Here is a 22027-nt window from a genome sequence, read left to right on the forward strand (position 1 = left end):
TCTACCCAAGGAAGTCATTCAGAACACATATTCATTGTGGTGTTCTTCTGGCCTTTTTTTTTTTTTTTTAATTATGGCATTCTTTATAATGTTGACAATTGGAACTAGTCTAGGTGTCCAACACCCGGGGCAGAGGTGACCAGCACAAACACACAATGGAATATTACATAACCATTAAAAGTTATGTTTACCAACAGCTTATAATAAAATGAGGAAATGTATTATAATATTACAAGAAGAAAAGCAGGCTGTGAATGTGTGTTGACAGCAGGATTACAGTTGTATTTAAAAGCAGAATACAGGGGCACCTGGGTGGCTCAGATGGCTAAGCGTCTGCCTTCAGCTCAGGTCATGATCCCAGGGTCCTGGGATCGAGCTCCACATTGGGCTCCCTGCTCAGCGAGGAGCCTGCTTCTCCCTCTCCCTCTGCCTCTCTCCCTGCTCATGCTTTCTCTCTCTCTCTCTGTATCTCTGTGTCTCAAATGAATAAATAAAATCTTTAAAAAATAAAAATAAAAAAATAAATAAAAGCAGAATACAGGGTGCCTGAGTGGCTCAGTTGGTTAAGTGACTGCCTTCGGCTCAGGTCATGATCCTGGAGTCCCACATCGGGCTCCCTGCTCGGCGGGGAGTCTGCTTCTCCCTCTGACCCTCCTACCTCTCATGCTCTCTGTCTCTCATTCTTTCTCTCTCAAATAAATAAATAAAATCTTAAAAAAATAAATAAATAAAAGCAGAATACACTTTTATACACAGGAAAGAGCCTGGAAAGAAAATGCTCGCTGTGGTTCCTTCTGGGTGGGGGCACTATGAGGCTTGTTTTTTATCCTTCTGTTTTCCTGCGTTTTCTCCTAATGGGCTTATATCACTTTTATAAAGCTCCTTTATTTCTGAAAATGTTCTCATTAATTGAGCACTTACTATAATCTAGGATAAGCCCCTTTCATGTAATCCTTGCAATAGCCCCGAGGTAGGAATTATTACTTTCCTCAGGTTACAGATGAGGAAACCAAGTCTGAGAGGTTGTCTCCCCAGGTCACACAAATAGAAAGGGTCAAAGACCCTTTCTCTCTTTCAAGGCCAAGGGGCGCTTTTAAACACCCTCCCGACTAGCCACTAGGCTAAAAGGGCCACCGGCTTCAGCAGGGCTAAAGGGACCCAGGGAGAAGGTTTGCCCGCCTTTGGGCTTCTAGAAGAAGGGCAGTGTGCAAGCCCTCCTTCCTGTGGGTGAGCTTTTCCCTCCTGCCGGGAAGGCTTTGAGGCTGGCTTGGCACCCGTGGGACCCAGGGAGGAGAGAGCTTCCCAGAGACCAAGCTCCAAGGTTGAGACGTCAACTAGCTCAACCTCGTTGGTTAGTTTTGTAGCCTTAATATATTTTTCTGATTATAAAAGTGATCTATATTTATTACAGAAAATTGGAGAAGTCGAAAATATAAAGAAGAAAACAAAAATGAACCCCTTTATTGCTTTACCTTTTATTATATTTTATTTTATTACAGTTTATTTATTGATTTCTTTTTAAGTCATCTCTACACCCAATGTGGGGGCTCAAACTCATGACCCCGAGATCGAGAGTCTCAGGCTCCACTGACAGAGCCCACCAGGCACCCCTAGATATTTTAAATAATACTAAAAATTAGAGGGAATATGGTGTAATGAATCCATATACCCATCACTGATTTTCAACAAACATCAACTTTTTCCATTCTTGTTTCACCCATCCCCCACCTACATTTTGTCAAAGGAAATTCCAGATATATTATTTCACCTATAAATACTTCAGTAATTATCTCTCACAGATAAAGACTTTGTAAATCAACAACAACACACACACAATACCATTAATACAGCCTGCAGTAGTGACACCATTTTTTATTAGATTATTTAATAGGCAATCCATGTTCAAATTTCCCTAAATTGTCTCCAAAATGTCTTTTTCCAGTTGGTTTGAGTCAGGATCCACAGAATGCCTACCTATTATATCTAGTTGATATAGCTCTTAAAATTTTTCTCTGTCTCTTTCATTGAGATATAATTTACATTCCATTAAATTAACCATTTTTTAAAAAGACATATTTATTTATTATTAGAGAGAGAGAGAGAGAGAGAGAGCAAGTGTTGGGGGGAGGGGCAGAGGGAGAGGGAAAGAGAGAATCCCAAGCCGACTCCCAGCTGAGCATGGAGTCTGATGCAGAGCTCCATCCCTCAACCCTGAGATCATGACCTGAGGCTTGGGGCACCTGGGTGGCTCAGTCGGTTAAGTATCTGCCTTTGGTTCAGGTCATAATCTTGGGGTCCTGGGATAGAGCCCTGTGTCAGGCTCCCTGCTCATCTGGGGGTCTGCCTCTCGCTCTCCCTCTGCTCCTCCACCCCCACCCCCTGCTCGTGCTCTGTCTCTCAAAAAAAAAGAGTTGGAGTCTTAACCATCTGAGCCACACAGGCCGCCCCAAATTCACCATTTTGAAGTGTACAATTTGGTGGCTTTTTGTGGATTCTGAAGGTTTGCAACCATTACCACCACCTAAATCTCTAACATTTTTATCACCAGAAAAAAGAAACCCCATACCCGCTCACAGTCACTCCCCATTCCCGCCCTCCCCTAGCCTGTGGGGACCACTCATCTCTTTTTGTCTTTTGCCCACTGGGGATATTTCATATAAATGGGATAGTGCAGTCTGTGACCTGCTGTGTCTGGCTTCCCTTTGCATAATGTTTTCAAGGTTCAACCACGTTGTGGCAGGTGTTGGTACTTCACTCCTTTTTATGGCTGAATAATATTCCAGGCTGAGTTTCCCACAGTCTGGAGTTGGTTGACCACATCCCTGTGGTGTCTCTAACATGTTCCACTCTCCCCTGTATTTCCTATAAGCTGCTAATTGAAATGTAGTTGCTGGAGGCTGGAGGCTTGATTCCATTTGGACCCAATGATTTTATCAAGACTATCCACAGATGATGCTGTGTTCTTCCTGGTGCTTCAGAGCAGGTGCTGTGGCGTGTCAGGCTGTCCCAGCTTTTACTGATGGTAAGGTTGATCAGCGACTTTAGGTGTCAGCCTCGTCATGTTACAAAGTTACCCATCAACATTGGACCCAGTGATGGTAGCATCCATTGATGATCACGGCCTAAGTCTGCTCTTTAACTCTTCAGTTTATGGAAACGGAAACTGAGGCTAAGAGAAGAGAAGTGATTTGCCCAAGGTCACAGGGTTAGTAATAATTAATGAATAGCCTCCGCCTATTGGCCCCCTGCGCTATTCCTGGCACTGTGCTAAACACTTTACGTGAACTGACACATTTATTTATTTATTTATTTAAAGATTTTATTGATTTGACAGAGAGAGACACAGCGAGAGAGGGAACACAAGCAGGGGGAGCAGGAGAGGGAGAAGCAGGCTTCCCGTGGAACAGGGAGCCCAATGCGGGGCTCGATCCCAGAACGCTGGGATCATGACCTGAGCCGAAGACAGACACCCAACCGACTGAACCACCCAGGCGCCCCGAACTGACACATTTAATTCTCTCAACAACTCTGTGGTTGGCTCTATTATGCTCTTCCTTTTCCAATGAGGAAACTGAGGCCCAAAATGGTGAAGAAACCTGCCTTTCTTTGATGAGTCATTTGGTAATTCGTGTCAGGAGGTTCCAGATGACAGAGAAATGGGAAAACACAGTTCTTGCTCTGCTAAATATAGACACAGGCAAGGTGAACAGAACCATAAGAGAGAAAGAGATGGGAGTCATGGAAGTCTTCCCCGAGGAAGTATCACTGGAGCTGGGCCTTCAAGGATGTGTAGGAGTTTGCCATGGGGAGTAAAGACAGAGGAATGGGCCCACCATATGAATAAGACCTGAGGTGTGATCTGGGCTCTGGTCAAAGACTCCATTCCTCACCATGAACATAGTCTCACAAACGTCTGCCCTTGGGAAGGAGGAAGAGAGAGGGTGTGGATTGGCCCATCACATACTTAGAATATGCAGACTTACTGCAGAGTGAGGAGTGCAAAGAACACCATACTAGGAGTCTGGAATGTTCAGTGGGCTGTGAGGCCCGGATGCTGTACCCAGGTATGGTCCCTGCCCTCAAGTGCCTAAGAAAAATGGAGGGAGATAGACCTGGGCATCATTAGCTCTTGCCCTAGAAAGGAGAAAGGTCACCCAGTCCTGGTCCTCAGCTCCATCTCCAATATTCTGACTGGAGGGATCCCCCTCACATACCTGGACCATTGAGTGAAAAGAACCTCCAGCAAACTGCATTCAAAGTGCTCATTGAACTATATATGTATTTGCTTTTATGTGCACAGACTATCTCTGGAAGGGTCCAAAAGGAAAAAAAATTGCAAATCATGCTTTCCTGAATATACAAAGAACATCTAGAAATCAATAAGAAAATAAGAATATGAACAGACTTCACAGAAAAGGAAATACAAAGGCCTCTGAAATTCAGATCAAGACTGCAGCCTCATTCATTTTTTAAAAAGATTTTATTTATTTATTTGAGAGAGAGAACGAGCAGTGGGGAGGGGCAGAGGGAGAGAGAGAGAGAGAAGCAGACTCCCTTCTGAGTAGGAAGCCCAATGCAGGTCACGCGGCTGCTAAGAGGCAGAGCTGGATTCGAACCCAGGCAGGAAGATCATGACCTGAGCCAAAGGCAGACGCTTAACCAACTGAGCCACCCAGGCGCCCCTGCAGTCTCATTCAAAAGAAGAAAAATGCAAAATAAAATTACACTGAGATTCCACATTCACCCGTCAGGTGAGGAAAGTCACGACATTTTGGGAACACACTGATGGCACATCTCTGGGGGAACAGGCACCTTCACTTGTGGGAGGGTAAATAAGTAAATCCCCTAAGGAGAGCAAGGGCAACTTCCATCAAACTGACAACTGCACATTTCCTATGCCCTCGGAATTCCAAACCCTGGTATTTATCTTACAGGTATAAGTGCGTAGGAGGGAAATGGGTTATTCATAGCAGTTCGTGTGTGTGTGTGTGTGTGTTGGAAATACCTTCTGTCCATCGGTAAAGGGCTGAGAAAATAAATCATAGAACATTCATCCAATGGACCATAATGAAGCCATATAAATGAGGAAGCTCTTTAGGTACCAACGGGGAAAGGTGTACACAAAGTATTGTGTTGTATCAGTGTCTCTTTATGGAAAAAGGCAGGGAGGAGAAAGATGGTGCATGTGTTTTCTTCTATTTATGTTATATGCGGATGTCGAGCCAGCTGGTAAGAAACTGGTGAAGTGCTGATCTCCTCCAGGAGAGGAAAGGGGGGCTGAGGGCAAGGTGCGGGAGGGAGACTTTTACTGTACCCCCTGCGTTACCCTTCGGATTTTGATCCATGTGAAAACATTTTCCATTCCAAACAGTACATGAAATTAAAAGTTTAAGGGTCCATTTTACACAGAGGGGATTCCATGGGTCCTCTGGTAGGGCACTCCCCTTGGTTTCCTGATTTAAACCTCACAGCGGTCTCCCCATTTTTCAGATGTGAACACTGAGGCTCAGAACTGGAGAAAGACACCTGAACTTACAAGCCTGGGGTGCGACAGGGAGCCAACGTCCTGTTCACATTCAGGGCTCTGGACCCTCCAGTCGGCCCTGTCACCACACAATACCACCCCCAGCTGGACAGCAGGCGTGACGGGTTTCTCATTTAACTGGTGCCGGCCATTCTTCATCCTGAACTTTCTGGTTATTTGACCAAAGTGTACTATTGTTTGCCCGAATTACACTTTATTAAAAAGAAAAGAAAAGTAGGGGGGGACAGTCATAGGACCGGAATGATTCTGGGCTAGATTTACCAGAGACTTGACTCAACTTGGCCCTTTCATTGGATTATTGGGGAGTTTCCTTTAAATGTAGCAGGCAACTGGATTCCCTGGCTTTTGGAATAGGCATGGATTTGGAAAGAAATTCAATTAAGCGGTTCTTTGACTAAATTAACGGGATTATTTTCTGACTGAATTAATGGCAGTTTCTTTCAAGACTTAATTTGCCTCCTTCTGAAGCTTTTCTAGACTTTACCAGGGAGTGCTGGGGGCAGCGGAGGCTTCTGCCTCTCAGGTTCTCTCTGGGCAACAGCGGCTTGCCGGCTTCCCGCCAAGTCTGGTCCTGGGGCCACTTCCTCTGGGAAGCCCTCTAGGACCCCACCGCCTGCCCCCAACCCTCTCTGCCCTCCACAGCAGGCTTGCCTCCCTGGCCTGGCTTCCTGGTTCACACTGGGTGGTAGGGAAGGGTTTCCAGAACTGTTTCCCTATAAGGCTCTCAGCTTTCATGCGGCAGGGACTGTGGATTCACCTGGTCCCGGGGCTTGGCACAGCTCTCGGCCCGGAGCAGGGGCTCGGGCGGGGGGAGGAATGAATCTGCCCCAGGCCTTTGGATTCTCAGGCCACAGGGCACAAGCCTCCCTCCCACTTAGCTGGGACGTTCAACTTAGTTCTTCTGAGAGAGGGGAGGGGGTTTGGCACTTATATCCCAGCCATGCCCCGCCGCTCCACTCCCATTCTGGCCACAGCATCTGGCACCCGCGAATACAGATGTCCAAAGTGCACCAGCCTCTCCAGCCTACCAAGAGTTCCCCACCCTCTCTGATACTCAGAACTATCCAAGGGGGTGGGTTCCCCTCCCCCTTCCACAGCTGACATCCCCAGGGCTCAGGCCCAACATCACACAGCCAGCGTAGGGATGTCAGGACTCCAGGCTCCCGGAGAGCAGGACTGAGGCTGGGAGGCGTGCAGGGTGGTGGAGAGATCATAGGAGAAGCCTCATCCTGTGCTTGAAGGGTGAAGAGATGAGGGCCGGGGAGGATCTAGGTTCACAGAGCATGAGGCCTGAGCTGTGCGGATGGGGCAGCAGAAGGTCAGGGAGGATTCTACAAAGTCCTGGGAGATGAGGAGGTGGCCGGCAGTAGTGGGAGGAGGAAATGGATGTACACTCACAGATTCGATCATCAGCAGACCTGAGGGCATGCCAGGGCTAGCCCTGGGCTGGGCCCCGGATGCAGGGAGGGGCCGGCAGGACACTCCAGCCTGCCACGCTCAGGAGTGAGGAGGGGCGGGGTGGGGGGTAACTGGCCCTCCCCTTGCAAGATGAGAAAGTCTCTGGAGGAGGGACAAGCCCCGGGAGGGTGGTCAGGAAGGTACTGAAGGAGGAGGAGGCGTTTGCCTGGCAGGGAAATGAGAATTCTGCTAGGCAGTGCTTCTTGAGGGCCCACTGTGTGCCTGGCTCTGTTCTAATGACTCTCTCTCCCCATACTGACCCCCTCAGCCCTGCTGCCTACCTGGGAGCTGGGGCTCAGGGTCACACGGCTGCTAAGAGGCAGAGCTGGATTCTAACCCGGGCAGGAAGGCTCCAGAGCCTGGCTGTTAGCTGCACGCCCATGGCCTCACAGCGCACAGAGTCACAGGCGAGGGGAGCGACACTTGGGGCTAGGAAAGGGGCCACTCTCGGAGGCAGATTTTCTTTGCTTTGTACACGTGCCTAGAGGCACAGGAATGAGCAAACAGAAGGCAGAGGGCTTGGGTTTGAGCCCCACCTCATGCACTCAGAACTGTGCAAGCTTGACCTCTCTAAGCCTCAGCTGTCCCATCTGTAAGATGGGCCAAGAATCCTGCCTGGAAGCTTATGGAGAGAAGGCCCAGCACCCGCTCAGTGAAGTGCGGTCCCTTCCCTCCCTTGCACACCTGAGGAGGTCGGGGACATGGGGGCTTCCCTCCAGCACCCCCTTCCGGGGACCTAGAAAGGTCTTCTTGTCCAGTCCACTATGTATACAGAGAGCTGGCTTGTCTCTGGCCAGAGGTGCCCTCCAGAGAAGGAAATTGTTTGAACTTCTTGATGATGATGGGGATGGGGATGATGACGTGGTGATGAAGAGGACGGTGGTGGGGCTGGTGGTAGTGACAAAGCTCTGGCCCCGCCCTGACATTCTAGCAGCCCAGGGCAAATGCCGAGCATAGCTCTGGGGTGGGCGTGGGGGTGAGCACCCAGAAAGCTCCACCTTGGCCCTCTTTCCATCTGGGCCCCACCCTCCGATCATGGCTTTGATGACTCCTTCTGCCCCACCTTTCCTACTCTCTGACAAAGCACGTTCTGTGGGACTGACTGCTCAGGAGGCCACATTTCCTAGAAGGTTGTAACCAAAGCCCAGAGAAGGGAGACACTTGCCTGAGGTCACACAGCAAAGCTGGACAGGGCAGGACCCCAGGGTTCCAAGCATTTAACTCTCTACCAGCCCCACGTGCCCCTGCTGGGTTACAGGGAGGTGGACAGGGGGCCTGCTTTAACCAAACCTCTCAGCAGATTCTGCCTGAGCCCCTACTCTGTGCTGGCACCAGGAAGAGCCTGGAGTTTGTGGAGACTCTGCCCTGCCCAGTGGAAGGGCACAGGGCCTTGGGGAAGATCCAGGATCGCTCAGAAGAAGGGGCAAGGTCAGGCTTGGAGGGTGGGAAGGGGCATTCCTAGAGGAAGGGAGGACAAAAGGGAAGGTGGCAGGGAAGGACCAGGCAGGGCGTGGGCTCCTGGGAGGTGTGGGTGCCCACAGGGTGATTTCAGGGTCCTGCGTGTGGTGGGGCCCGGCCACCCTGGAGGAGGGAAGGGAGAGGTCAGCTGGGGCCAGGGGCCAGGAGCCTTAAATGCCAGACCAAAGCCTCTGTGGCATATCTTGCAGGCCATGGGGTCCTGGGAGTTTTTTAGCAGAGGACAGAGCTGGGGAAGGGCGGTCTTCCCACAGGCCAGGGGTGTACATGACAGCTGGGGCAGGGGGGCGGGAGGACTCTAGGACTCCCCAGGTTATGGTGACCAAGAGGTCTCATGGAGTGTCTTGCCCAGTGTGACTCTGTGCGGGGAGGTTGGGGTCTCGGGCGGGGTGGGAGGTGTGGGGACACCTGATGACTGTGACCAAGGAGTCGTGAGGGTGCTGGCCGTGCCCTGCCTGCCGGTCCCCACCAGGGCCCCACTTCCTTCCCCTTTCCCACTCAGGGCTCCCACTCCGGTGCCCTCGCCTCTTGGGGACACCCTCTCCCTCCTGTTCCACAACTTTGGGGGACTCCCTTTCCCCTGCTCTGTCGGCCCTATTCCTGTTCATATATTTATCTATTTTTTAAGATTTTATTTATTTGACAGAGAGAGACACAGCGAGAGAGGGAACACAAGCAGGGGGAGTGGGAGAGGGAGAAGCAGGCTTCCCGCTGAGCAGGGAGCCCGATGCGGGGCTCGATCCCAGGACCCTGGGATCATGACCTGAGCTGAAGGCAGACGCTCAACGACTGAGCCACCCAGGCGCCCCTCATGTACTTATTTATTTTTTAAATGAAACCAAATTTTTTAAATGGTGGTAAAATACACAGGAGTTGAAAGTTACCACGGTAGCCATTTTTAAGCAGCACTAAATACGTTCCCTCGCTGCGTGATGCAACCAGCACCCCCACCATCTTCCCAAACTGAAACACGGTGCCCGCTGAACACCGAGCCCTCCCCCCAGCCCTTCTTTCTGTCTCTGTGAGTTTGACTCCTCCAGGTATCCCATGCGAGGGGGACCGGATGACCCGTTTCTTAAAGCTCAGAGGACAAGCCACCTCCTCTGAGAAGTCTCCCTGACTCCCAGGCAGAGAATGCATGCAGTAAGCCTCCAGCTTCCAGCCCGTTCCATCCCAGCAGGGGTGCCCCACAGGGCTTCTCACCCAGCCTCCCGCTTCCATAGAGTGGCCTTCACCGGGGCCAGGGGAGGAAATTCTTTGAACTTCTTGGAAGTCCATGATGATGATGATGATGATGATGATGATGATGAAGAGGGGGCAGAATCCCTGGCCTTCCCGCTGACCCACTTCCCTGACCTGGGCAGTCCCTGGGTCTGAGTGCAGACTGGGAGGGTGTCTTTTTTTTTTTTTTAAAGGAAGCATTCAAATTCTTTTTTTTTTTTAAGATTTTTATTTATTTATTTAACAGAGATAGAGAGCACAAGTAGGCAGAGCGGCAGACAGAGGGAGAGGGAGAAGCAGGCTCTCCGCCGAGCAGGGAGCCCGATGCGGGGCTCGATCTCAGGACCCTGGGATCATGACCTGAGCCGAAGGCAGACGCTTAACCGACTGAGCCACTCAGGCACCCCGAGGGAGGGTGTCTTTACCACCCTCTGCCAAGGCTAGGCCTTGCCTGGCTCTGAGGGCAGGGCGGTGGGGAGGCCCGCAGCTCTGTTGTTGCAAAATGATTCCAGCGCCTCATCCTCTGCACCCCTCCCCAGGGTCCTTGATGTTGGCCTGGTGGCCCTGGTTGTCCCAGCTGTGTCCTTCCCTCCTCCCCCTCCCCACCAGGGGGTTCCTAGAAGGCTGGCCCTTGATGTTCTCCCCCAACACGGGCCCTGTCTGGAACATGCTACCCTAGTCAGCTGGAAGGCACTCTTCAAGACTTTTTTTGCATTGTCAGAGGGAGGGGCTGGGGAAACTGAGGCATGGGGAGGTGTTCTGACTTGCCCAGGCCACTCTAGAAACCTGCTCTCCTACTGCTGTCTAGGCTCTGAGGCCACAGGTAGGGTAGACCCTAGGCTCAGTGCCAGGTGTGGGAGCCAGCCTGCCCTGGGTTCGTAGCCCAGTCTGCTCACTCCCAGTGGCCAGGGCTCGATCCTCATCTGTCAGTGGGGCTGGTGATGGAGCTGGAGCACCCAGTAAGGCAAGCCCTCAAGTCAGGGCCAGGCTTGTGGTGGGGGCTCAGCAAATAGCCCCTCTGTCTTTCTTTCCTGCCCTGAGGTATGAAGGGGACGACAGCTCAGTGGTGTGGACAGGCCTGGAGAGAGGGAGGGTCAAGTCCTGGCCTGCCTCTGAGCTACTCTGAACCTTGGTGTCTTCATCTGCCTCCCAGAGCTGCTTGCTGGGCACATGGGAGCTGCCATGCTTAGGGGCTTCGAAGGCCACCCCCAAGTTTGTCCTCCCTCTTGAGGGAGATGGAAGGGGCTCGTGTTAGGCTGCCCACGAGGAGAGCGTTGGAAGGGGACCAGGTGGGAGGCAGGTCCTGGGCAGCAGGGCCAGGCCCCACTGTGGCAGACACTCCAGAGGTCATGAAGGAGGGTTGTTCCCCAAGTCAGGACCTCCCCTAGGGCTTCTGGAGCCTCCCCCTTCTCCCTCTGTGTGCAGAATGGACTGCCAATTCTTATTCTGTGTAATTTTCCAAATAAAGGTAAGGGGGTGAAGTAGTTAAGTCCTTAAACGTCCAGGTAGGCACTGGGAGAGAGCAGTGGTCAGAGACAGAGGCGCCCCTCTGCCCTGTGGCACCACAGATCCCTTCCTGTTTTGGGGCTCAGGTTCCCCATCCACATGGGGGTCTCCACAGGCCCGTGCTGGGCTTGGAGTCAGGTGCGACCACAGGGGACTCACCTCCCCCTCCCAGCTTCTTTTCTCCACCCGCCGATGAGAGGGGTCTGTCAGACGGAGGCGGGACCCCACTTTGTGAGCAGGGACACCAAGGCACAAGAGCCTCTCTCCACTTGTTACTAAAGCTCCCTCCAGGATTACTGGGGTCAAAAAAGTTCCTTGCAGGCAGCCTAGTCCATTTGATAGATGGGGAAACGGAGGCTCCCAGAATGAGGCGACCTGTCCAAGGTCCCAGCTCAGAGGCAGCGACAAGCCAGACCCAGACCCCTCGTCTCCCTGTCTTCCCGGGGCTTTTCCGCAGGCGGCGTCCAGGCAATGCCCCGGGGCTAGAACTCAGGCGGCGGTAGGTGCGGAGGGCGCTCGCCTGCTGCCCCCGTGTGGCCACTGCGGGCGTTGCAGCGGGGACGCGGCGGAGCCTCCCGGGCCGGGTCAGGGGGGTCGGGGGGCGTGCACCCCTCGGTGCCAAGCCTCGGGCGGCCGCGGGGACCACGCGCTGAGAGAAGACCGGCCCTGACCGCCCGAAACCCTCAGGCCTGAGCCTGCGACCCCTAGAAGTGCCCTGAACGGGCTCACTTATGATAGGGAAGCCGGGGACGACTCTGGGACGGTGTCACCTGAGCAGGTGGCCCTAAGCGTTGGTGAGCGGCGTGCCTGGGAGAGGTCCAGGCCATGGCTGCATTAGGTGCTGGCCCGACACAGCAAGGCTGTGGGAAGATCTCCATGCAGCCCTGGGTGGGGACCACACTTAAGGACTGTCCCGCGGAGGTGGACCTCAGGCTCAGCTCCTGGGCAGGTGGGGAGAGGAGCTCCCAGCCCAGGCGGGGTCCCCATGAACTGGGAGGGGGATACATTGAGCATGTTGGATGGGGCCCCAACCAGTGTTCTGCTCCACCAGCAAGTTGTCCCAAATTTGAAGAGATCTTCCAAGATCGCTGTGAGTCCCAGACAGAACCAGAATGGTCTTGTCCGCGCCTGCTATTGGGATGTTCACCTGTTCTCCTGCTGTTGATGTTATCTGAGCAGACCTGACTCTGATGGATTGGATGTTTGTGAACCCCGAAATCCTAACCCCAGTGGTGGTATTGGAGGGGGGGCTTGGGGAGGTGATTGGATCCTGAGGGTGGAGCCCTCATGAACAGGATTAGTGTCCTTATAGAGGACACCCTGGAGAGCTCCCTCATCCCATTTGCTGTGAGAGGACACAGCAAGAAGATGGCCGTCCATGAACCAGGAAGCAGGCCTCACCAGTTCCCCCATCGGCCGGCACCTTGATCTTGGATTCTCAGCCTCCAGAACTGTGAGAAATGTGTTTGATGTTGAAGCCGCCCAGTCCGTGGTATTCTTGTTATAGCAGCCCCAACTAAGACACTGAGGTAGGCCCACCCTTGGGGAGCTCGCAGCTTTGTGGGAGCAGAAGCCAGCTGAGCACTTGGCTGGGAGACGCTGTGGACTTAGTGACTGTGGGGGCGGGGAGGGGGGAGGAACGGTGACTGCAGGGGAGGGCTCAGGCTTCCGGCCCAGGCGCTGGGGTCATGGGGCTGGATGGTGCCTTGGCTGCACAGCTGGGCGCTAACCCCAGGGCAGCGCTGCCTTGTGCAAATGGCTCCCCTTTCTGTGAGCTTCTGGGGACAGGACTGGGATCTCCCTGGTGCCTGGCATGGGCCTGGCATTTGGCAGGCTCCGAGTGAATTTTGAGTGAGTGGAGTGAACAAAGACACAAATGAGTGACAGTTTGGTCTGTGGGTGACTCAGAGACATCACCCTAAGGCTCCAAGGTGCTGTGGACCTGAATGGTCAGAGGGAATCCCCTGGGAATGTGCAGAGTAGCTTCCAGAAGGACACACAGGAATGGTACTGGGCATGGGGGTGGAGAACGAGGAAAGAGAGAGTCTTACTTTTCTGTTTGGATGTTTATATTATACATCACAAGATGCATATATTCTAATGTGTTATAATTATAATGCATTACCATGTGCCTGCTCAAGAAATGAACGCAGAAGTAAATAATCACCTGGGGAGCTCCTTAAACATGTGGACTCCTGGGCTGAAGCCCCAGAGGATAGAAGCAGTAGGTCTGGGGGTGGCAGGGGACCAGGATGTTCCCCAGGTGATTCTGTCACAGGTGGCCCCGGACCACACTTTGGGAACAAAATCACCAGCTGGGTCCTCTTCCCACCAGCCACCAGCCAGGCTCATTTGCATGGTCTTTTGCATATTTTTGCATGATTTCTCTGGTTCCAAAGGAAGCCTCCGTTAGCCCTTGTCCTCCTTTCTGCCTGGTCCTCAGGAAAGCTTCTCCCCTCCCCAGCTCGTCCCGCAGCACTGTCCCCATCCCCAGACCTGTATAAGCCCCTTCCTCCTCACCCCCATCGTCCAACCAGATATGCCATTCTTGTACCCCATCTCCACATTCTCCTGGTTCCCCAGGGCCTGGCATACACACATCACCTCCCCCACGAGACTTCCGCACCTCCCAGCTGAGAGTCTGTTTCCACACTGCTCTCCATCTCCTCCACTGGACTCCCAGACTCTCCTGCCCCACTTAGGAGCATTTCCTGTACTGACCCACTGTGCACCGAGGGCTGAGCCAGGCCCTGCACCCATCCCATCTCACCCAGAGACCCCATGAGACCAGACCCCATGAGGTCCATCTTACAGATAAGAAAACTGAGCCTTCGGGAAATCCCGTGATTCACCAGACCGTGGCGGCTCTTTCCATCCCACCAATCAGCCTCCTAAAATGCCCTTGTGGCATTTTCTCCCACCTGATGTTAATGTTATTTGGGTCTTGTTTTGCTTTGTTTGCTTTAATTGGGTCTTTAAAATTACTTACTGTAAAAACATGCAAACAATCCAGAAATATATGAATGTAATATGAATTCTCTCCTTGCCTCCCTCCCCCCGCCAGTAACACTGTCTAGGCAGAGCCACTGTGAAGGGCCTGGGGTCTCCTTCCGACCTCTTATACCTTTACATACAGATATGATATGTACATACATATAGGCATAGTATTTTTATCGTAAGGCAAAAATGCAAAAGAGAAACAATTTAAAGAACAATTCAGACGTCCAGAAAAATTGCCAACACTTCTCAGAAGCACACCCCTGTGCCCCCCTGCAGCTGCAGCCCCCTTGTCCTCTGGTTCTCCTTGCAGATAGACCACATATATATGTATTCTTAAATAATAAATTTAGGACGAGGAATGCTAGATCATCCTGTGCGTGATGTGGTCAACTTTATGAGGCAAAGCTAAGCTATCTTCCAAAGAGATTGAACCAGTTTTTCCTCCTACCCAAAGCTGATGAGAGTCCTCACTGAGCCATATCTTTGTCAAATGTGAAACTTTATGATTTTTGCCAAGCTAGTGGAAGTCAAATTCCAACTCCGTGTGGCTTTAATTTATATTTCCCTGATTGCTAATGATATTGAGTATCTGTCTTATCTATATCTTCTACGTCCTTAGTGATTCTTTTATCTTCTTGATATATCAGTCATTGAAAGAGTTGTGATAAAATCACTACTTGTGGGGGCGCCTGGGTGGCTCAGACGGTTAAGCGTCTGCCTTCAGCTCAGGTCATGATCCCAGGGTCCTGGAATCGAGCCCCGCATCGGGCTCCCTGCTCGGCGGGAAGCCTGCTTCTCCCTCTCCCATTCCCCCTGCTTGTGTTCCCTCTCTCGCTGTATCTCTCTCTGTCAAATAAATAAAAATTTTTTAAAAATCACTAATTGTGATAATGGATTTGTTAATTTCTCCTTGTTTTGTATGGTTTGAGGTTATGTTATCAGGTGTGTGAGTTTAGAACTGCTGTATCTTCTTGGAGTTATATATTCCTTCCTTGTATCTAATAATGCTTTTGCCTTGAAGCCTCGTTTGTCTGTTATAAATATAGCGAAAAGTCTTTTGATTTGGATTCTTTTTGTAAAGAAGGACAATTTATTTGCCTCCAAAGAAACTACTGCTAGTTGACCTTAGTGAGAGATGACTTGATTTTTTATTTTATAAGTATTTATATTACAGAAACTTTTCAACACCTACAGAAGTACACAATCACATAAAAGAAATGTCCATGTACCTATCAACCTCCTTAGATACACACCAAATCAAACTGTTTAACCCCCTTAGCTTCCCCATCCCATATTATTTTGAGGCAAATCCTGTGTACATATAAATTGATCCCTAAACATTTGAAGATATATCTATAAAAGAAAAGAATTTAAACCCCCAAATCCTATTACCATCCTATACAACAATTCCCTAACATCATCAAATGTCCCTTTTTTTTTTCAATTTGTTTGAGTCAGGATCTAAACAAAGCCTGTCAGAGTGTGTAACTGGTCAATTAAGTCTCAATCTAGAGGTTCCTACTCTATTTCTTTTCTTTTTTTTAAAGATTTTATTTATTTATTTGAGAGAGAGAGAATGAGAGAGAGCAAGCACATGAGAGGGGGGAGGGTCAGAAGGAGAAGCAGACTCCCTGCCGAGCAGGGAGCCCGATGCGGGACTCAATCCAGGGACTCCAGGATCACGACCTGAGCCGAAGGCAGTCGCTTAACCATCTGAGCCACCCAGGCGCCCTCTTTCATTTTTTTCTTTTTTGCTATTTGTTGAAGAAATCAGGTCATTTGTCCTTTATATAAAAATATTTTGTTTGATGGGATTATATAGATGATGTTCTTTAGCAATATATATGGGCCATCTTTCCTCTCAGTACATAGAAATCAATTTTGGGTTTTTAGTTGGTGCACAGAACTCCTTAATTACTATTTTGTAAGGTGTCTTATCTCCTTTACTTACAGTGAGCATTGGATGAGAATTCAACAAATATCCAACAAATATATAGTGAGCACCTACTTTGTGCCAGGCCCCGTGCCAGATCCTGAGAAATAAAATAGTGAACACACCAGACACATTCCTGGAGTTTAAACTCAGACTTTGGTGTCTGCTGAATCCCTTAAGAGATTTGTTAAAATTCAGGGCTGCCAGAAGTCTAGGGTTGGGCCCAGAAATGGGCACTTTTTGTCTATCTAGTCCAGAACTATCCTGTAGAAATATGTGACCTCAAACAGGAACCACATTTGACAATTTAAATTTTCTAGTAATATCATAAAAAAGTAAAAAGAAACAAGTGAAGTTTTCCTTACAGAAAATTTTAATTCTATATTTAAATTCTATATTTAATATATAACATTAAAATATATTTAATACACATATTTAATATATCAATTAAAATATTTTAATTATATAATTTATTTAACATGATATATCCAAAATATCATTTTAACATGTAATCAATAATGAAAAATTGTTAGAGATATTTTGCATTTTTTTTTTAAAGAATGAGACCCTTTCTAAGACCCATGCTGTTTATTTATTTATTTTTAAAGTAAGCCCTCCACCCAAAGTAGGCCTTGAACTCAAGACTCCAAGGTCAAGAGGCGCCTGCTCTATCTACTGAACCAGCCAGGCGCCCCCGTATGCTTTTTATCCGCACCCCGAGTCCTTGAAATCAGGTGTGTGTGTGCTACATTTACGACCAACAGACAAGCCACAAGTCAAGGGTTCCTTAGGGTTCCTTGGGGTCGTGGCTACTGTCACTGGACAGCGCACCCCGGGAGTCAGAACCGGATGGCCCCCCGGGCCATAGTGGGAGCCACGCTGGGCTGCCCAATGTCTGTGAAAAGCACTTTGCAAACCCTGGTACCCCAACAAAATATGGGGACAAAGTCACACCTGGGCTCCAACCCTGCCTCCGTCCCATCCGCCCGTTCCTGGATGCGTGACCTTGGAAGTGCCTTCACCTTCAGAGCCTGGATCTCCGAGCACCACGGTCGAATGGGCCGATGAGTCCTGCCCCGGGTGGTGGAGGAGCCGCAGAGACGGTGTGCAGCCGCGCGCTGGGTGTTGGTGGCAGGAAGGCGTGACGGGTGTGGGAAGGTTTGGGGGCGCAGAGAGGACGGCGCAGTACTCAAGCCTCGGAGACCGAGCCGGCGGGCGGCCGGGGCTCCCGACGGGGTTGGGGTACCGGTGCTCCGCGCGGCTGGGCTCCCGCCGCCTGCAGTCCCCGAGGCCGCCACGGGGCGGCGGTGTGGGACAGGGACCCCCACGAACCGCACAGGGACCCCGGGGACGTAAAGGCCCCGCGGGGTGGGGGCGAGGTGAGAATCACTAGTAACTGCTTATCTGGCCGTTCCCTAGGACGTCCTGGAGATGACCCTGGACTTCCCTAGAGACGGAAGAATGGGATCCTTCTGGTTTCTTCCGCGGCGGGAGGGGAAACTGAGGCGAGGAACTGTTCCCTCCCCCATCTTTATCCACAGCTGCTGTGATGGAAGGAACTCCGGCTCTGACCAGCTGGGAGCCTGTTTTCTCAACTGGGAAACGGGGTTACCAGTGCCTCCCAGGGACTGGGAGCTCTGCGCCTGATGGCTAGAGAGGGGTTTGGCCAACTGTCTGGTGCTGAGCCAGGGTCAGCGCGTGCGCAGGGACGGAAGGGTGAACTTTGAAGGATGAGGATAAAAATAACTGCCACTGGGGCACCTAGGTGGCTCAGTCGTTAAGCGTCTGTCTTCTGCTCAGGTCATGGTCTCAGGGTCCTTGGATCGAGCCCCACATCGGGCTCCTTGCTAGGCAGGAAGGCTGCTTCTCCCTCTCCCACTCCCCCTGCTTGTGTTCCCTCTCTCACTGTGTCTCTCTCTGTCAAATAAATAAGTAAAATCTTAAAAAAAAAAAAAAAATAACTGCCATTAGCTGAGTGCTTAATCCCCTCGACACTCTGCTACCCCCCCCCCCCCCCCCCCCCCCCCACGCTGGTGCCACTATCGCCCCCACCTTACAGATGAGAAAGCTGAGCCTCAGGGACATGGTGTGGCTTGCCTCGGGTCACACAGCCCAGCAAAGCCTGTCCCCTGACACCCAGGTTCTGTGCTTGGTCTGACTACAAGTTGGCTGAGGTGGGAGAGGGTGAATCTTCTGCCCTGTTTCCCTCTCCCATCCCTGGTTCCTGGCTTCCTTCCTCCCTTCTTTATTCTCAGCCCCTCTGGCCACCCCTCTCCACCCTCAGGCTGTCTTTCCCCCCATGAAGATGAGTGCCTCTTCCTGTCCACAGATCATGCCTGGCCCATCAGAGGGTCCATGGCCCTGGCCACAGCGGTGGGCTCAGGGTGGGCAAGTGACTCAGGCCTGGCCAAGGAGGCAGGATTCTGGGACTCTGTTGGACCTGTTGGGAGACACTCCCTGCTGAGCAGCTGTGAGGCTGGAGCCCGGGTAGGGGTGGAGGGGTTCTGGGGATGTTGTTTGAGCCTCTGCTTTCACCTCTAACCAGGAGGAACTGACTGCCCCCCCCCCCCACCCAGTTAAGGAATGGGATGCTCAGCATGCTCAGCCTTCCACCTGCCCCCACTGCCCACACGGTCTACCTCCCACCCATCTCCACCCCCTCCCTGTTGCTGACTCACCAGGTCTGAGGATTCAGGGGCCCCAAGACGTGGGTCCTCCCAGCCCCCTGCCTCCGCCAAGAAAGTTCTCAGCTCCACTTGGACAGTTGAGGCCACGGGGCTGCACGGGGCGATTTGCCTAAAATCGCACGGTTGGCGCCATGGGCCCACAGGCTAGAAGCCCATCAATGGCCTCTTTCATTTCCTCACTTAGCAAACGTCTTCCCAGCCCCGGCCCAGAGACCCGCTGTACAGGTGCAGGGTGTGGGCTCTGGAGACAGACCCCCGGGGCTCCGATCCCAGGTTCTTCTCTCACTAATGTACAACCTCAGCAAGTTATTGCACTTCTCTCTGCCTGTTTCTTCTCTGTAAAACTAGGGGGACGTCCCCTAGTGTCTCCAGAGACCAGGAACGTTCTGCCCGATGATAGCTGAGCCCTCTTTCCCAAGGCTATGCTATGCACATGCCATCCCTCTGCTTGGATATTCTTCCAGAGTGACCTCGGAGTGGTTCAGAGCATGGGCCCAGGCAGCCTGGTTTCCAGTCCCAGCTGGAGATGGAGAAGGGCGTTCCAGGCTGGGGAATGACAGGTGCTTCGCCCTGGGGAGAAGGTTCTATGAATAAGGTGCATGGCTGTACTCCTAATCTAGCAGTCCTGTGTCCTTCTTTCTGCCCCCAGGAGAACTGCTGCTGTCTCTGGGATGGGGCTGTGGGAACATGCAGGGGGCCTCATCTGAATAATGCGGTGGAGAACTTGGGGCACCTGATGAGCATGATGGTCCTGGGCTCTATGGAGAGACAGTGTCCAAGTGGAATGGAGACGCTCCATGGGAATGGGAATTGGACCTGAGCCACGAGGGGTGGGCAGCGCAGCCTTGGTGGGGGGCCCTGGGTGCTGGGGACAGGGGGCAGTTACCAGGAGGCTGGAGAGGCTCAAGGGCACAGCGTGGCCGAGGCTGACAGTGGGATGGGATGCTGGTGCAGGCCCGCAGCTGCCACACACCCTCGCACTGAGCTCCGGCCCCTCCACGGAGGAGGACTCTATTTGGGGGGCCTGATGGAGTCACTTCCCTGCCAGACGGGAGAGGTTGCCTGGGTGTCTTCCAGGCCAGGCTGTCCCCATGCAGGAGTGGCGCGGTGTGGACACTGACAGGGTGGGGGGCACAGGGCACAGGCTGACGAGTGCTCGAGGACAGCAGCTGCTGAGGGGGCTGGTGGCCTGATGCCACGTTCATGGCCTCCCTCTACGCCCCCAGCAGCCCTGTGTGGTAGGAGCCGGGTCTTCCCCTGTTTTCCAGAACAGACCGCGGTTCAGAGACACTGAGTCACTCATCCAAGGTCACTCAGCAGTGGTAGCAGAGCCAGGAGCTCAGCCTGGGTCTGCGTGATGCCCGAGACCGCACTCCTAACCACAGCTGTGTCCATAAGCAGAAGGCTCAGCTGTTTCCTGAGCACCTACTGTGTGCGGGGCCGTCTGCACGTGTCGGCTGGGGGCCCAGGCCCCAGAGGCAGGAAGCCACCAGCAAACCCCATCTCACAACAGGCCGGAGGCCAAGAAGGGTTGGACCTGGAATGTTCCTACCTCTGTTGGATGTGCAAATTAGGACACACCCTCAGGCAGGTCCCTTCCCCTTCAGGGCCCCTGTCTCCTGATCTGTAATTCAAAGAGATGGGATCGGGTCCCAGAGGGCCTGTCCAGCTGTAATGCTCTGAGAGACTTCTCTGGGGAGAGGGCTGGGGGTGGGGGGGCGGCGGCCAGGAGGGCAGAGGGTGTGTTCCGAGCCTGCCTTCCCTGCCCCGCCCCCACGAACCCATTCTCCAGGTCTTCAACTGAGGCCCACCCATCCTTGGGAAGAGAGGCAGTGCCCGGTCTGCGTGTCCTCGCCCCTGTGAAAGAGCGGTTGTTGTTACCGTGTTGTCCTTACGGAGGAAGCCCCGAGACGGGAAGCACTTGGCACAGGACGGCTCAGAGAGCGAGGGACACCACCCGAAGCGCCGGCGGGGAAGCTGTGGGCTCCAGAAGCCGGCCCCTTCTGCTGCCTCCTTCCTGAAGCCACAAAGCCAGCCTGGGGCCTTCCTTAGCCGAAGCCTGATTTCTTTTCCCCTGAGCCTGGGTTCTTGGCTGCCCCGGGGGGCGGGGGCGGTGAGGTCATCTGCGGCCTCCTCCTCCCCCACCCCTTTCCTGCAGGGACTGGGCCATAAATAGCCTTGTCCAGCCTGTCCTTAGGTTTGCCACCTTTGCTGCTCACCGCGCTCGATTGCCTGTTTCCTCCCTCCCCTCCTGTCCTCCTGTCAGGAGGAGACTCCACGCCTTGCATTTCCCCGTCATTAATCCGTCCAGCCACCACCCCTGCTGGGGCTCCTCTGGCAGCATCCCAGGCCTGCCTGTCTCATTTCTGAGCCCCAAACCTCCCCTCCTGTTGCTGCTGCCCCAGCCAGCGTCCTCCAGAGCCCCCCCTCCCCAAGGAGGCTCGAAGGCTGCATGGAGGCCAGACCCCCCTGGGTCTGCCTACTTCCGTCCCTGCCCACTTCCCGCCGCCTCACGCAGCTTCCTGACTGCTTCCTCCGTCACTCTCTCCCCTGCTCCAAGACCGCCCAGGGCTCCCCAGTGCCTGCAGGGAAAGCCCCCCCATCTTCACCTCCTGGCCTGGCAACTGTCTGCCCCCACAAGCACCCCCTTGCCAGCCCCACTCTCCTGTCAGCCAGCTTCTGCTGTGGCTCAGGGGCCGAGAGGCCGTCCCCTGTGGGCCCAGGAAAAGCACCGCGTTGCTGCGAGAACTGGGCTAAGAGGCCTGGCCTCTCCGAGCCTCCACCTGCAAGGCTGGCAACAGAATCCCCCTCACAGGGCTGAGGGTCAAGTGAGAAATCAAAGGTTAAGGCTTTGTAGCCTGTAAAAGTGCAGACACTTCATTGTTGTGGTTGTCCCGGGGAGGATGGCGGAGATAAACCCGCACTCTGGAAGGTGGAGGTTAACCGGAGGCCGGCCGGGAGGGGGTGACGGGGTGGGAGTGAGTTACCACCTGTCTCCACCCCACGGGGCCTCAAACACAGGGCTGGGAGGCCACCTCCACCTCCCCCAACCCCACACACCTCTTCTCTTGGCCTCTGACCCCCTGAGCATGTGTCTCCCTCCCTTTCTCCAACTCTGTGTAGCTCTTGGCTTGGGCGATGGAGCTTCCCTCTGCCTCCCTCTGGCCGGCTCTTGCTGTTCTTCTGGGGGCCTCTCTCTCT

This window comes from Phoca vitulina, unplaced genomic scaffold, assembly GCF_004348235.1.
Source record: "Phoca vitulina isolate PV1807 unplaced genomic scaffold, GSC_HSeal_1.0 scaffold19, whole genome shotgun sequence".
In the NCBI taxonomy this organism is placed as follows: Eukaryota; Metazoa; Chordata; class Mammalia; order Carnivora; family Phocidae; genus Phoca; species Phoca vitulina.